At 43.2% G+C, this 13,098-nt stretch overlaps 2 non-coding genes across 2 annotated transcripts; both read right to left on the reverse strand.

The window, feature by feature from the left end:
* Positions 1-5,470: 5,470 nt before the first annotated feature.
* Positions 5,471-5,552, reverse strand: TRNAS-GCU. Its single transcript has one exon. It is a non-coding gene; the product is annotated as a tRNA-Ser (tRNA).
* A 371-nt stretch (positions 5,553-5,923) lies between these two features.
* Positions 5,924-5,995, reverse strand: TRNAW-CCA. The gene has a single exon. It is a non-coding gene; the product is annotated as a tRNA-Trp (tRNA).
* Between the last annotated feature and the right edge of the window lie 7,103 nt (positions 5,996-13,098).

Here is a 13,098-nt window from a genome sequence, read left to right on the forward strand (position 1 = left end):
ATGCCTGCACTGACTGTTGTGTGTTACCCTGTGCTCCTGGAAATCTGCATTCGGCTGCATAATGACCATAGGACTGACAGTTCCAGCACTGCACATGAGCTCTTCTATCTGGAGACGGTCTACTCAGAGTCCCTCGTGCGAAACCTCTGCCGCCCCCTCTTCCCCTTCTCATCCGTCTGCCACGGGGAATATATGAGGGGTAACCCCCTTGATACGTTCTGGCAGGCATAAACTGTGGTGGACCTTGCATGAAATAACAATCCTGGACATTAGAGCCTTGTGGGCCGTCCTTAACCTGAGTTGCCTGAGCTTTAGAATTTTTCTTTTCTAAATCTGCTATCTGTAATGTCATGAGCTTATTGGACATCTTTATTTGCTCTTTATTAGAAGCTCCAATCATTTTCACGTGTATTGAGGAAAAGTGTAGAAGCGTGGCTCTGACCTCTGGCCACGGTTTAGTTGATAATGCTACCACAGTATTCAAATTATTCTGCATATTGGTTGGTAAAGTAGCATAAAATAAATGCAGAAACACAGGAATATTTGGCTGTATATCAGCATCCTGTCCAGTCTGTGCCTTATACATATCCATACATTTAGTTAAGTGTCCCGAGAAATCTTTGGACACATCCCATTTAAATGCCGTAATAGCAGTAAAGTCAATGGTTGTGGGATATAGGATATTTAAAGCATTAGCTAAATCAATTCTGTCTTGCCCTTGAAAGGGAAGACCATCAGCAGTGTGTGTCGTTAATCTGGGTCTATCACTTACAACCGCTAATTGTTGTAAATTAATCCCACAGGCTGCGCATAATGCTTTAAAATCCCCTATTGCCAATTGTGTTCCAGCTGTGTTTGTATCAAGTGCCTCTAGCCACAACCGGGCTCCTTTATGTATGCTGGGCAGTTTTAGAACAATTGCACTAACATCAGTAGGAGTATATGGTTTATATGTGGCTACAGGCTGATTTTGAGCATCAGATCGTAGGAAAACCGGGCACTGGTGGCTTGCCCCCCTAGTGCAAAAACTGGGCTTTTTATGATAAGCTTTAAAATACTGTTGCCAAACTTTACAACCCTGTATCATGTAGTCATAATCCCGTGTTTTCTCACAATGTAATTCTATCAGTGCACACAACGCTTCAAGTTCACTCTCGGACTGTGGACCTTTCTCAGGGCAGGGGATCTCTTCCACCTCTGCATCTGTCAATGCTTTCACCACCTTGTCCCACCATGGGACACCAAATTCTTCTTCCTTATTTTCTAATAGCCTGCTATATATCCATTGCGTCACCACTCCTTCACCCTTACTGTCAGCGATTTCCTTACTCGGTAATTCTACTGAACGAATCACCTTACAATATTCACTATCAGCCGACGCTTCAGATAATTGTACTACCCCTTTAATGGCGAAATCATGTCCCGCAGCTCCCCCACTTTCCAAATGTCTGATCCTTTGTTTCAACTCACCTATACTAGGGTAAATGGCGTTCTCTGCTGCCCCTTCGAGCGCTCCCCGCAAAGGCCCATACCCCGCAGGGACTGGGATCAGGGGCTCAGGTGCAGCTTTTGGTTGTTTGGGTGGATGTTTCTCCACATTTGGCTTTTTAAATACCATACACGTAGTCACATATGGAGGAGGTTCACTTTTAATCTCAGTAATAATTTTATTTCGTGCTTTTATTTCCACATCTGCATGGTAGAGATCTCCAGTGACGGAGAACAAGTTCCATACATGTAAGTGTTTTTTTAGACTGTCTTTCTTTTTTTTATCGTTTAGGAATTTAAGTAATGGAGCTAACTGGCTTACTTCCAATGACCCTTCCCTGGGCCAGGAAAGAAAGGAGTCTTTCAATGAATATTTCAGCCATTTTTCATTAATCTTATTTATCAAATCTTTATTGTGTGGAAATAAATTAATAACATGTTGGACAGCCGTGCATGCATTAGCACTATCAACATATAAGGTATGCAGCGTGCTAGACTGTCCTATTTGGTCATTTGCCATAACAGAACCCCGTCTACATTTCCTACGCACTAGTAACTGGATATAGTAACAAATGCAAAATAGACACAAAAAATATATACACGCTAATAGCAAACCAGACAATAAATACACAAAAAACAACAAATGCTGCAGCGTTAAAACCTTTGGCGCCTTTTTTCTTAAAACTATCACCACAATCCACCCAGGACTCAGGCTCTGCTGAGAACGTGGATCTAAAACAATCACCGCGATTCACACAGGACTCAGCCTCTGAGAACGTGAATCTAACTCTTCAGGTGCACCTTTTAGCAAGATTCACACAGGACTTTGGCTTTTTAAATAATGATTTCTCCCGGGCCACGGCTGATCATTCCAAGCCCTGGGGTATCACCAAAGAACGTGAATCTTCTACTCTTCACTAGAAACAATCAGAGTTGCTCCTGCAAACACATGCGTATGCCCGCATTCCTCCACCAATTTGTTGAAAATACCCAATGCAAAGTTAAAATTGTTTAAAAGAACAACTCTGATTCTAATTTTTATCTTATTATTCTTTAATGTAAATCATATACTGTGTATAAACAAACAGAGAGTGATACATACAGAAAATAAAAACAATTAAAAAAATATACTTACATTATATTGTATAGCACAGCGCTGGCTTTGGGAAAAACCCCCAACAACCTTTTCTTTGAGCCCTCCTGCTTAATAAAATCTTAAACTAGCCAAGTCAGCAAAGCATCTGGTTTTTTTCGGCTTGCAAGGTTTCACACCATAAATTTTATTGCTTTGTTTTGTTTTGTCTCCCCCTTATCTCTCTTTCTTGCATTCCTTAAAGCAGATTGCCTGTTTCGTACCCATCAACAGTTTTCTCCTGCTCCATCCTGTGTCTTTGTTGATTCTTCTTGTTGTGCAAAAGTTGTTTATAACTTTTTCCTGCAGAGTCTGGCCTTCAATGTGTCTGGTGTTAGCTGGTATTTTTTCTTTAGCAGAAATACCATCAGTATATTCAGTAATGGTGGAGAAGCCGGGGATGGAACCCAGGCATAATCAGCAGGATTTTCAAATTCAGTCCGTGAAACACAGTCAAGGAATGGATAATATGAAACAAAAAAACTACAAACTTAAAGGAAAAAAAAGAAATGAAAGCTTTTTTACCTGGTCAGAAAATATCTATCATTGTATCTCGAAAACTTCCAGAGAATGTGCTTACATAAAACGTGGAGAGACTCGGATACCGATCTCTGAAGTCTAGGCACTGTACAAAAGATTTCTACAGAAAGCTATTGTGTGTGAAAACGTTTAGTGAAACAACTGTTCAGAATAAACAAAGATGTGCATACCAGATTCTGGAGCGTACAGCTTAACAAACTGCTCACATTAGGGGCCCGGCTTTTTCTCCACTAGATCTGCACGATCTCCACATCTCCCACTCGGTCTGTCCTAGTAGGCAGAAGCTCTTTAACCTCCGATTAAGCAGTCAGCATGTATCATCTGCGATATATAGGGCAGAGCTCTAGCACCCATAGTTTACTTCTCCCCAATAATTAAAAAAAAAATGTCCAAAGCAAAACTTGCAGATTCTTTCAGACACCAGCAAGGTCATGCTCTCCTCTCGGTGCTCCCGCTGGATTGTATGTTACTGAGTTCTTCCCTTCCAATATGTATTGTGCTTCTAAGGTAAATTATTGCCAAGCAATCCCTTTGGAGATTTACACTACAGTTAGTGGTGCTGGGTGACTCACTGCTGATTAACGAATGATGGTACCTAATCAAATCATTCACACAACCTTAACACTTCACTTAGTGAGCCTGAGTGACTCACTGCAGTCATGAATAACAAATGTTGGTACCTAATCAAATCAAACCACACTACCTTATCACCATTCCAAGGTGAGTAACTGAACCTTTGAACCTTTTTCCTTAGGTATACACTGCTCCCAGCTTATTTCTGGCTTCTGGGTACCTTTTTTTTATTTTTATTTTTTTCAAATTTACAAATGCACTATCTTCTGCTTATTGTCTCCCTTGCTGACTATTAAAAGCACAAACACTTCTCCCCAACACTTAAAAAAATAAAAAAATTCCCCAGCAAATCTTTTTTTTTGACCAGATACTTTAAATCTCTATCTGCAATGGAAAATGGAAAAGGAGATCTTCTTTCCTCCTTCAAAAGAGCCTAGACAGAGTTCTTGGGACTTTTTATAGCTGATCTTTAAAGACTTAGGGGCCCCAAACCCATCAATCTCTCTTATTATGGGTGCAATATTTTCTTCAGCGTTTCCCAGAAAAAAAGAATATATTGTCCTCAAGCATGCTTAATTGAAGCATCTTTCTTCTCACAGGGAGTCCTACAAAACCTTCCATTTGCTTAATTGCTAATGGCTCGAAAGAGCAGACGAACGATATTGACCAAATGGGTCATCATTGCCTTGTAAACCGTCCCAGTTCAAATTTTCCTGACAATGAGCCGTTCACTAACATTTGAACTTGCGGCTTGTGACAAAGAATTTTTCCCATTCTAAAAATCTTGACCTAAGTTTGAACTTTTTCAGAACCTAAAGTAAATATCATCCTTCTACCCAGGCAAAAACTCCATTTCTGCTTTCAGACAGAGAGGCATTGAATAAGTTTAAGCAGATTTCATCCTTGTTTGTAGACTCTGGAGATCTTGCTAGAAACATAGTAAATGATGGCCAAGAATGGGACATCTCTCCCGTGAGCAGTTGAGACTCCCCTACTCTGCTTCCTTCTCCAACCCAACACAAACTTCCACTTTCCCCATGCCTTTTTTTCTGTCTCCTCAACTCTTTCCCCGCCTGCTCCTCAATGCTGCCATGGTCTGTTATGCCTTGCTACCGTTTGCTGCGGCCCTGTTCTCTTCTTCCTGGTATTGCTGGTCTTTGCTCTGCTCCTGATATTTCTGGCTTAATCTCTGCGTGGTGGAGATAACATTCTTGGTTTTGAATTATGAACCCGGGGCCATAAATAAAGGAAATTCCCTGAGATATCCTCTTAACATGAAATGGGAATTCTTCATAAACTTGCAGCTGCCATTTGGACTGCGCAAATGCAGCTGGAGGAAATGGAGATTTCATGGTCGAAAAGTGAAAGATAGGAAATTAAAAAGCTGTTAGGATGGGAAGATTGCAGCAGTAGCTGCCATCCAAGGCCTCGGCTTCAAAGGCGCAAGCATTCTGTTTACTAATGTGCGTTACTGTTCTTCACCATTTTGTCCAGCTTGCCTGAATACCACTCTGTTGGGACATATAGGGTGCCTTGTGTATCTGTGCTTATTTCAATAAAGCAACATGTTTGAGGAATATGGTTTGCCCAGAGCCCCAAGCACACTTGACCCTCGGTACAGGTTAAAGCCTGCAGTCAAACGTTCTGTGATTTTTGGCCAAGGTGCTGCAAGTTAGAACTAGCAGAGTCAGGAGATATTAAGAGTGAGAAGTGATATAGATGAAAAGGATGAGCTACCAACAATGATGGGATTCGAACCCATGCATGCAGAGCACAATGGATTAGCAGTCCATCACCTTCACCACTCGGCCACCTTGTCATACATTAACAAGTTTTTCCTCCTAGTCTTAAAATTATGGAACCTTTATTTCTTCTAGCATCAATTTGTTTCGCTCTTCTGATGCCTGCTGTTTTCTTCTCCACAGATTGCGTACAGTGCAGTTCCCGCTAGAGGAGCACCGAGGTCCGGCTGTAGCTGCATGTGAAATGCACAGCCCCATCTTCTAAAAACTACTGGTATACGAGTTGCACTATTCAACTATGGTTCTCCGAATTGGTCTTCTCTTTTTGCTACACTGTTTCTTTCTCTTTATTAGAACATATAATAGGAACAATAAGTGAGTTTCCTGAAAGTGAGCTTGAAAAGGAAAGATATGTTAAGGTTTGGGGGAACATACAGGAGCCCGAACCTGACCCCGACGTGATTTGAACACGCACCCTTCTGATCTGGAGTTAGATGCGCTACCGTTGCGCCACGAGGTCCACTCTGATGAAACTGTGCAGTGTGAGCCCTAAATGCGAAATCCCTCCCCTGAGAATGCTTCTTCTAAAACGCTGACACAGAACCAGCACACTGCGGATTTTCAAATTCAGTCCGTGAAACACAGTCAAGGAATGGATAATATGAAAAAAAAAACTACAAACTTAAAGGAAAAAAAAGAAATGAAAGCTTTTTTACCTGGTCAGAAAATATCTATCATTGTATCTCGAAAACGTCCAAAGAATGTGCTTATATAAAACGTGGAGAGATTCGGATACCGATCTCTGAAGTCTAGGCACTGTACAGAAGATTTCTACAGAAAGCTATTGTGTGTGAAAACGTTTAGTGAAACAACTGTTCAGAATAAACAAAGATGTGCATACCAGATTCTGGAGCGTACAGCTTAACAAACTGCTCACATTAGGGGCCCGGCTTTTTCTCCACTAGATCTGCATGATCTCCATATCTCCCACTCGGTCTGTCTTAGTAGGCAGAAGCTCTTTAACCTCCGATTAAGCAGTCAGCATGTATCATCTGCCATATATAGGGCAGAGCTCTAGCACCCATAGTTTACTTCTCCCCAATAATTAAAAAAAAAATGTCCAAAGCAAAACTTGCAGATTCTTTCAGACACCAGCAAGGTCATGCTCTCCTCTCGGTGCTCCCGCTGGATTGTATGTTACTGAGTTCTTCCCTTCTAATATGTATTGTGCTTCTAAGGTAAATTATTGCCAAGCAATCCCTTTGGAGATTTACACTATAGTTAGTGGTGCTGGGTGACTCACTGCTGTTCTGATTAACGAATGATGGTACCTAATCAAATCATTCACACAACCTTAACACTTCACTTAGTGAGCCTGAGTGACTCACTGCAATCATGAATAACAAATGTTGGTACCTAATCAAATCAAACCACACTACCTTATCACCATTCCAAGGTGAGTAACTGAACCTTTGAACCTTTTTCCTTAGGTATACACTGCTCCCAGCTTATTTCTGGCTTCTGGGTACCTTTTTTTTATTTTTATTTTTTTCAAATTTACAAATGCACTATCTTCTGCTTATTGTCTCCCTTGCTGACTATTAAAAGCACAAACACTTCTCCCCAACACTTAAAAAAATAAAAAAATTCCCCAGCAAATCTTTTTTTTTGACCAGATACTTTAAATCTCTATCTGCAATGGAAAATGGAAAAGGAGATCTTCTTTTCTCCTTCAAAAGAGCCTAGACAGAGTTCTTGGGACTTTTTATAGCTGATCTTTAAAGACTTAGGGGCCCCAAACCCATCAATCTCTCTTATTATGGGTGCAATATTTTCTTCAGCGTTTCCCAGAAAAAAAGAATATATTGTCCTCAAGCATGCTTAATTGAAGCATCTTTCTTCTCACAGGGAGTCCTACAAAACCTTCCATTTGCTTAACTGCTAATGGCTCGAAAGAGCAGACGAACGATATTGACCAAATGGGTCATCATTGCCTTGTAAACCGTCCCAGTTCAAATTTTCCTGACAATGAGCCGTTCACCAACATTTGAACTTGCGGCTTGTGACAAAGAATTTTTCCCATTCTAAAAATCTTGACCTAAGTTTGAACTTTTTCAGAACCTAAAGTAAATATCATCCTTCTACCCAGGCAAAAACTCCATTTCTGCTTTCAGACAGAGAGGCATTGAATAAGTTTAAGCAGATTTCATCCTTGTTTGTAGACTCTGGAGATCTTGCTAGAAACATAGTAAATGATGGCCAAGAATGGGACATCTCTCCCGTGAGCAGTTGAGACTCCCCTACTCTGCTTCCTTCTCCAACCCAACACAAACTTCCACTTTCCCCATGCCTTTTTTTCTGTCTCCTCAACTCTTTCCCCGCCTGCTCCTCAATGCTGCCATGGTCTGTTATGCCTTGCTACTGTTTGCTGCGGCCCTGTTCTCTTCTTCCCGGTATTGCTGGTCTTTGCTCTGCTCCTGAATGTTCTTACACTATGCTCTGCTCCTGATATTTCTGGCTTAATCTCTGAGTGGTGGAGATAACATTCTTGGTTTTGAATTATGAACCTGGGGCCATAAATAAAGGAAATTCCCTGAGATATCCTCTTAACATGAAATGGGAATTCTTCATAAACTTGCAGCTACCATTTGGACTGCGCAAATGCAGCTGGAGGAAATGGAGATTTTATGGTCGAAAAGTGAAAGATAGGAAATTAAGGAGCTTTTAGGATGGGAAGATTGCAGCAGTAGCTGCCATCCGAGGCCTCGGCTTCAAAGGCGCAAGCATTCTGTTTACTAATGTGCGTTACTGTTCTTCACCATTTTGTCCAGCTTGCCTGAATACCACTCTGTTGGGACATATAGGGTGCCTTGTGTATCTGTGCTTATTTCAATAAAGCAACATGTTTGAGGAATATGGTTTGCCCAGAGCCCCAAGCACACTTGACCCTCGGTACAGGGTAAAGCCTGCAGGTATTTAAAAAATTTTTTTGGGGGGGGGGTCTGGAAGGTGGGGGTATACTAACAAACTCATTTTAAAGGGTCAGGTTGTGATTTTAGGTTGTGTCCTTTCTTCCCGCCTCCCCCATAACGATAAGAAAACCCACTAAATTAATCGTGGGGTTTCCTATCGCTATCGGGGACCCCCCGATATCTGACGATATTGAAAATATCGGACGATATTTTCATTCGTCAGATAAACGATTCACATCCCTACGCTTTAGCGGTTTAAAAATTGAGCAGTAATGTTTGAAATACCGCAGGGCGTTATTTATTTATTTTTATTTATTTATTTTATTTGTTGAGTTTTATGTACCGTCGTTTGGTTTCGCCATCACAACAGTTTACATGGTTTGACTAGTTGAGCAATACAGAATTCGATTAAACCTACATTAGGTGTATGTGAAATTATGAATATTGGGATTCCGTTCTAGATTCTAGAATTAAGTTAAAGGTATTTCAAAGTTGACGTTGTGTTGAGTATATCATTTTGAAGTCATCAAACTTTTAAGGAGTACTATTTAATATATACAATTGTTATTCTCTACCATTACTTCTGTATGATCTGATTTTATTTGTTCTATCCTCCTATTGCTCAAATCGTTCAAGCGGAAGCTCAAGACCTGGCTCTTCACCAAGGCATACACCTAATTTCTCCCTCCTCTCTACTGCCCACCCTTCCTCTCCTCTGCCCCCCTCTTCTGGTCCTCCTTCCCCTCACTTCGCCCTTCTCCTACCTTTTTCTCACCCCTTCCCTCTGCTCATCACTCCCCCCTCTCCTCCTAGCACTCCTAAATTGTTTATCTCTTAGTGTCTTCCTTTTGTACATATGTATATAATTACAAACCTAGTTGAGTATTTAATGCAATTTTCCCCTTGTTCACACCCTCATTTATTCATTTGTTAACTTGTTTTGTTCAATTTGTTCAATGTAAAGTGCCATGCTTGGCGTTTGTTTGTGTTACACTGTAAACCGATGTGATATCCTGGATGAATGTCGGTATATAAAATTTTTTTAAATAAATAAATAAATAAATAAAATACTTTCCTAAGTACCTGGTACCGTGATGTACTGAATCAAAGTTTGTGTGTGGCTCTTTGTGCAGGGAATTAGCTCCTGGGTTCAAGCCCCCAAGTATGATTCCAGTAATTATGTGTGTTTATATATTGGGTAAGCCCCTCAGGTGGCCCCAGTGTAAATCTCAGTGACATCTTGCCACCCTCAAGTCAGAGCCCCTGGGCAGAATACCAGCGTGCATGGTCTGAATCCATAACAGGCCCCAAGACCCATCTGGTTTTAACACTAGCAACACTGGACTATTAAAAGGAGATTTCACTAGTGTCACTACTCCCGCTTCCCTTAAATCATCAATAGTTGTCTGCAAAACTGCTGGTGGACATTTGGTTTTAAACTGGTCAGAATAAATCATCTCTTTAGGTTTGGGAAGGGACACACACTCAGGAAGACAACCAGCAGGAACAGCAGACCTCAAGATATGTTTTGGGCGGATAAACATTATCCTTGTTTAACTTGTCATTCAAAATGTTTGATAAAGTCAATGCCTAATATGCAATCTTTCTGGGGAGCAAAGATAACAAGAAGAGACAGTCGTTGACCATCCTCTGGGGCCGATGCAAAAAAGTTGCGCTGAAAGCGGGTGCTGAGTGTTCTGCATCTGCTTTGCTAACGCGCCCCCAGGCACCTCTCCTGGAGGCATGATGCAATATTTAAATTACGGCTCACGCTGGCAAGGAAGTGCTAGGGGCAATTGCGCGCTCCTAGTGCCTCCTTGACAGCATGCACCTGAGAGAGGTTGTCGACAGCTGTCCGTCGGTTAAGAAAACAGACACTGAATTTATCAGCATCCGTTTTCCTAACCAGTGCACATGCGCAGATTATTTATTTATTTATTTATTTATAGTTTTTCTTTACCAACGTTCATTTGCGCATCACATCAATTTACAATGAAACAAGTAGCATAAACACAGAGTTAGCATAAGGTAAGAAATTCAGCGTCCATTCTCCGAATCTGACTAGCAGCACCTAAGGAGTGTATAAATCAATATTAAAGTGTCTGGCACTTAATATTAATTTATTCACTCCACTTATTGCCGATTGGTCCCTTCAGTATCACATGTCAGTGAAAGGACCAATCACCGTTCAGAAGGCTGTCCTGAAAGGGGATTGGTCCTTTCACTGACAAATGTCAGTGAAATGGACCAATGGACAATAAGTGAAGGAGAGAATAAATTAATATTAAGTGCCCGACTCTTTAATATTGATTTATTTACTCCTTACAGTGAGAGCAGTCAGGTTCGGAAAATGGACGCTGAATTTATCAGTGTCTGTTTTCCTAACCCGTGGATGTGCCAGGGGTTCAGGAAACAGACGCTTGTCAATTGAGCGTCCACTTCCTGCATCCGATTGTGGGTGCTTTTTTTTTTTTTTTTAAAGTATTGTTCCTCCTACTTGATATCCCATCGATATTAAGTAGGAGGCAGTAAAGTTTTTTCTGCTTTCCTGTACTATTTTTAGGAGGACTCAGCAATTAATTCCTGCTCTGGGCAGGCATTAATTTCTGATCGCTAAAATGTGCGTCCTAGATGTACTTTATTTTTTTTGCATTGGGAGTGAATAGCTAATAGCCTCATTCACATGCATTTTGTTACTTGTCCCGTCCGCGCTCAGCCCGCACATGGGCCAGCTCACCTTCCCAATTCGTCAGCAGGTTCCGGGTCGGCCTCTCCCGCAATTGCAGCGAACTCCTCTAGGCCTCGGTGGCCCGCGGCAGCAGTCACCAGGCCTTCCTCAACGTACCAGGCCTCACGACGGAGCTCGACATCCTCTGTGGCGTCGGTCCCACCCATAGGTATGCGTGCATGCGCGGACTGCCCGGCCTTTTAAAGGGCCAGGGGTGGGACCAGACTCCGTGGTGCGCCCTGATTGAGCACAGTATATCAGAAAGTTCCTGCCTGCACTTCCTTGCCTTGGCAATCGCATCGACACCGTGTGTGTACTAGTTTGCCTCAGTGTCTCATCGCTTGTTCCAGTCTTGTTCCAGCTGCCTTCTGTTCCTGCATCCTGTCAGGTAGTACCTCTTGGACTGACTCTCTGGTACTGACCTCTGCCTGTTCCTCGACTACGCTGATCACTGCCCGGATACTGACCTCTGCCTGTTCCTTGACTACGCTGATCGCTGCCCAGATACTGACCTCTGCCTGTTCCTCGAGCACGCCTGACCTCTGGAACCTGAACCCTGCTTTGGCTGACTACTCTCGGACTGATCTTTGGAACTTGACCTCTGCCTTGGCTCACTACTCTCGGACTGACCTTTGGAACTTGACCCTCGGTATCACTGACCACGCTTCCTTGAGTCTGGCCCTGCTCCTAGCCTTATCATCGCAGACACTGTTCTGGCCTTCCTTGATTCCCCAAGTCTCCAGTCTCGACATCAACCGCACACCCTTGATCTTGGTGGGCACACTCCTCCACTTCCTTTTCAGGAGATCCTGCGAGGCCCACCTAAGTCCAAGCGGTCCGGGTCCTCAAGGGCTCCACCCGGGGGTCCTCGGGCTTCCAGTGTTGAAGCTCCAGCTAGCCTCTGCCTCCTCCTGTGCTCCAGCCTCTGGTGGCAGGTGCTTCCTTGGTCCGTCCAGGGAGCCGCTCCTCACTGCCTCAAGACAAGGGTCCACCTCCAGGCGCAACAGGTTGCCTAGGTCATGGACTCGGCAGAGTCCCCCGTGTCCTGGGCCCTACCAAGTTTTGCCGCAACTGTCCAAAAACATCGACGAGCCTTGGAATCATTGGCATCTTCAGATGAAGAGCTTCGTTCCCAGCTGCGAGATACAGCCCTGGCCAATCCCGTGGGCCTATCGGCTTATCCGTTACCCAGAGCATCGTTGGCTCTTCCAGTACCTCCTTAACTGGGACAAATGCCACTGTCGAGGCTTCCTGAATCAGTGCCATCGTTGGCTCTTCCAGTACCTCCTTAACTGGGACAAATGCCACTGTCGAGGCTTCCTGAATCAGTGCTTCATGCAATTTGCACTGCAACCCTCCTTGTTCCTGAAGGAAACCATGAAGGTAATCTTCATCCTTTCCTGCTTGGAGGGAAAGGCTCTAGCATGGGCCTCTCCGTTGTAGGAACACTCTGATCCTATGCTTTCCCAGTTATCAGAATTTGTCATTGTCTTCAAGCAGACCTTCGGAGACCCGGGCCATCAAGCCATAGCCAGTCATAATCTCCTTCCACCTTCATCAAGGGTCGAGAACCCTCTCTGAGTACATAGTGGAATTCAGGACCCTGGCTACTGAGCTCGGGTGGCAAGAGGATTGTCTGCGAGCCATCTTCCTAGATGGTCTCTCCAACACTCTCAAAGATGAACTCACCATCTGTGAGACTCCCACGTCTCTAGAGGACCTGATCTCCCTCGCTGGGAGGATTGACCATCAACTCTGGCAGAAGTGCCTAGAAGTAAAGACCTCCCGATCTCCTACTCCATGCCCAAGGCGTACCGAAAGCCCGTCCTCCAAGTTGCCATCGGTATCATCACCTCCTGCTGAGGAACCTATGCAGTTTAACTGTGGGCAACTATCTCCGACAGAACATCTACTTCGGAGGAA

The sequence above is a fragment of the Rhinatrema bivittatum genome, chromosome 3 (genome assembly GCF_901001135.1).
Source record: "Rhinatrema bivittatum chromosome 3, aRhiBiv1.1, whole genome shotgun sequence".
NCBI classification, from domain to species: domain Eukaryota; kingdom Metazoa; phylum Chordata; class Amphibia; order Gymnophiona; family Rhinatrematidae; genus Rhinatrema; species Rhinatrema bivittatum.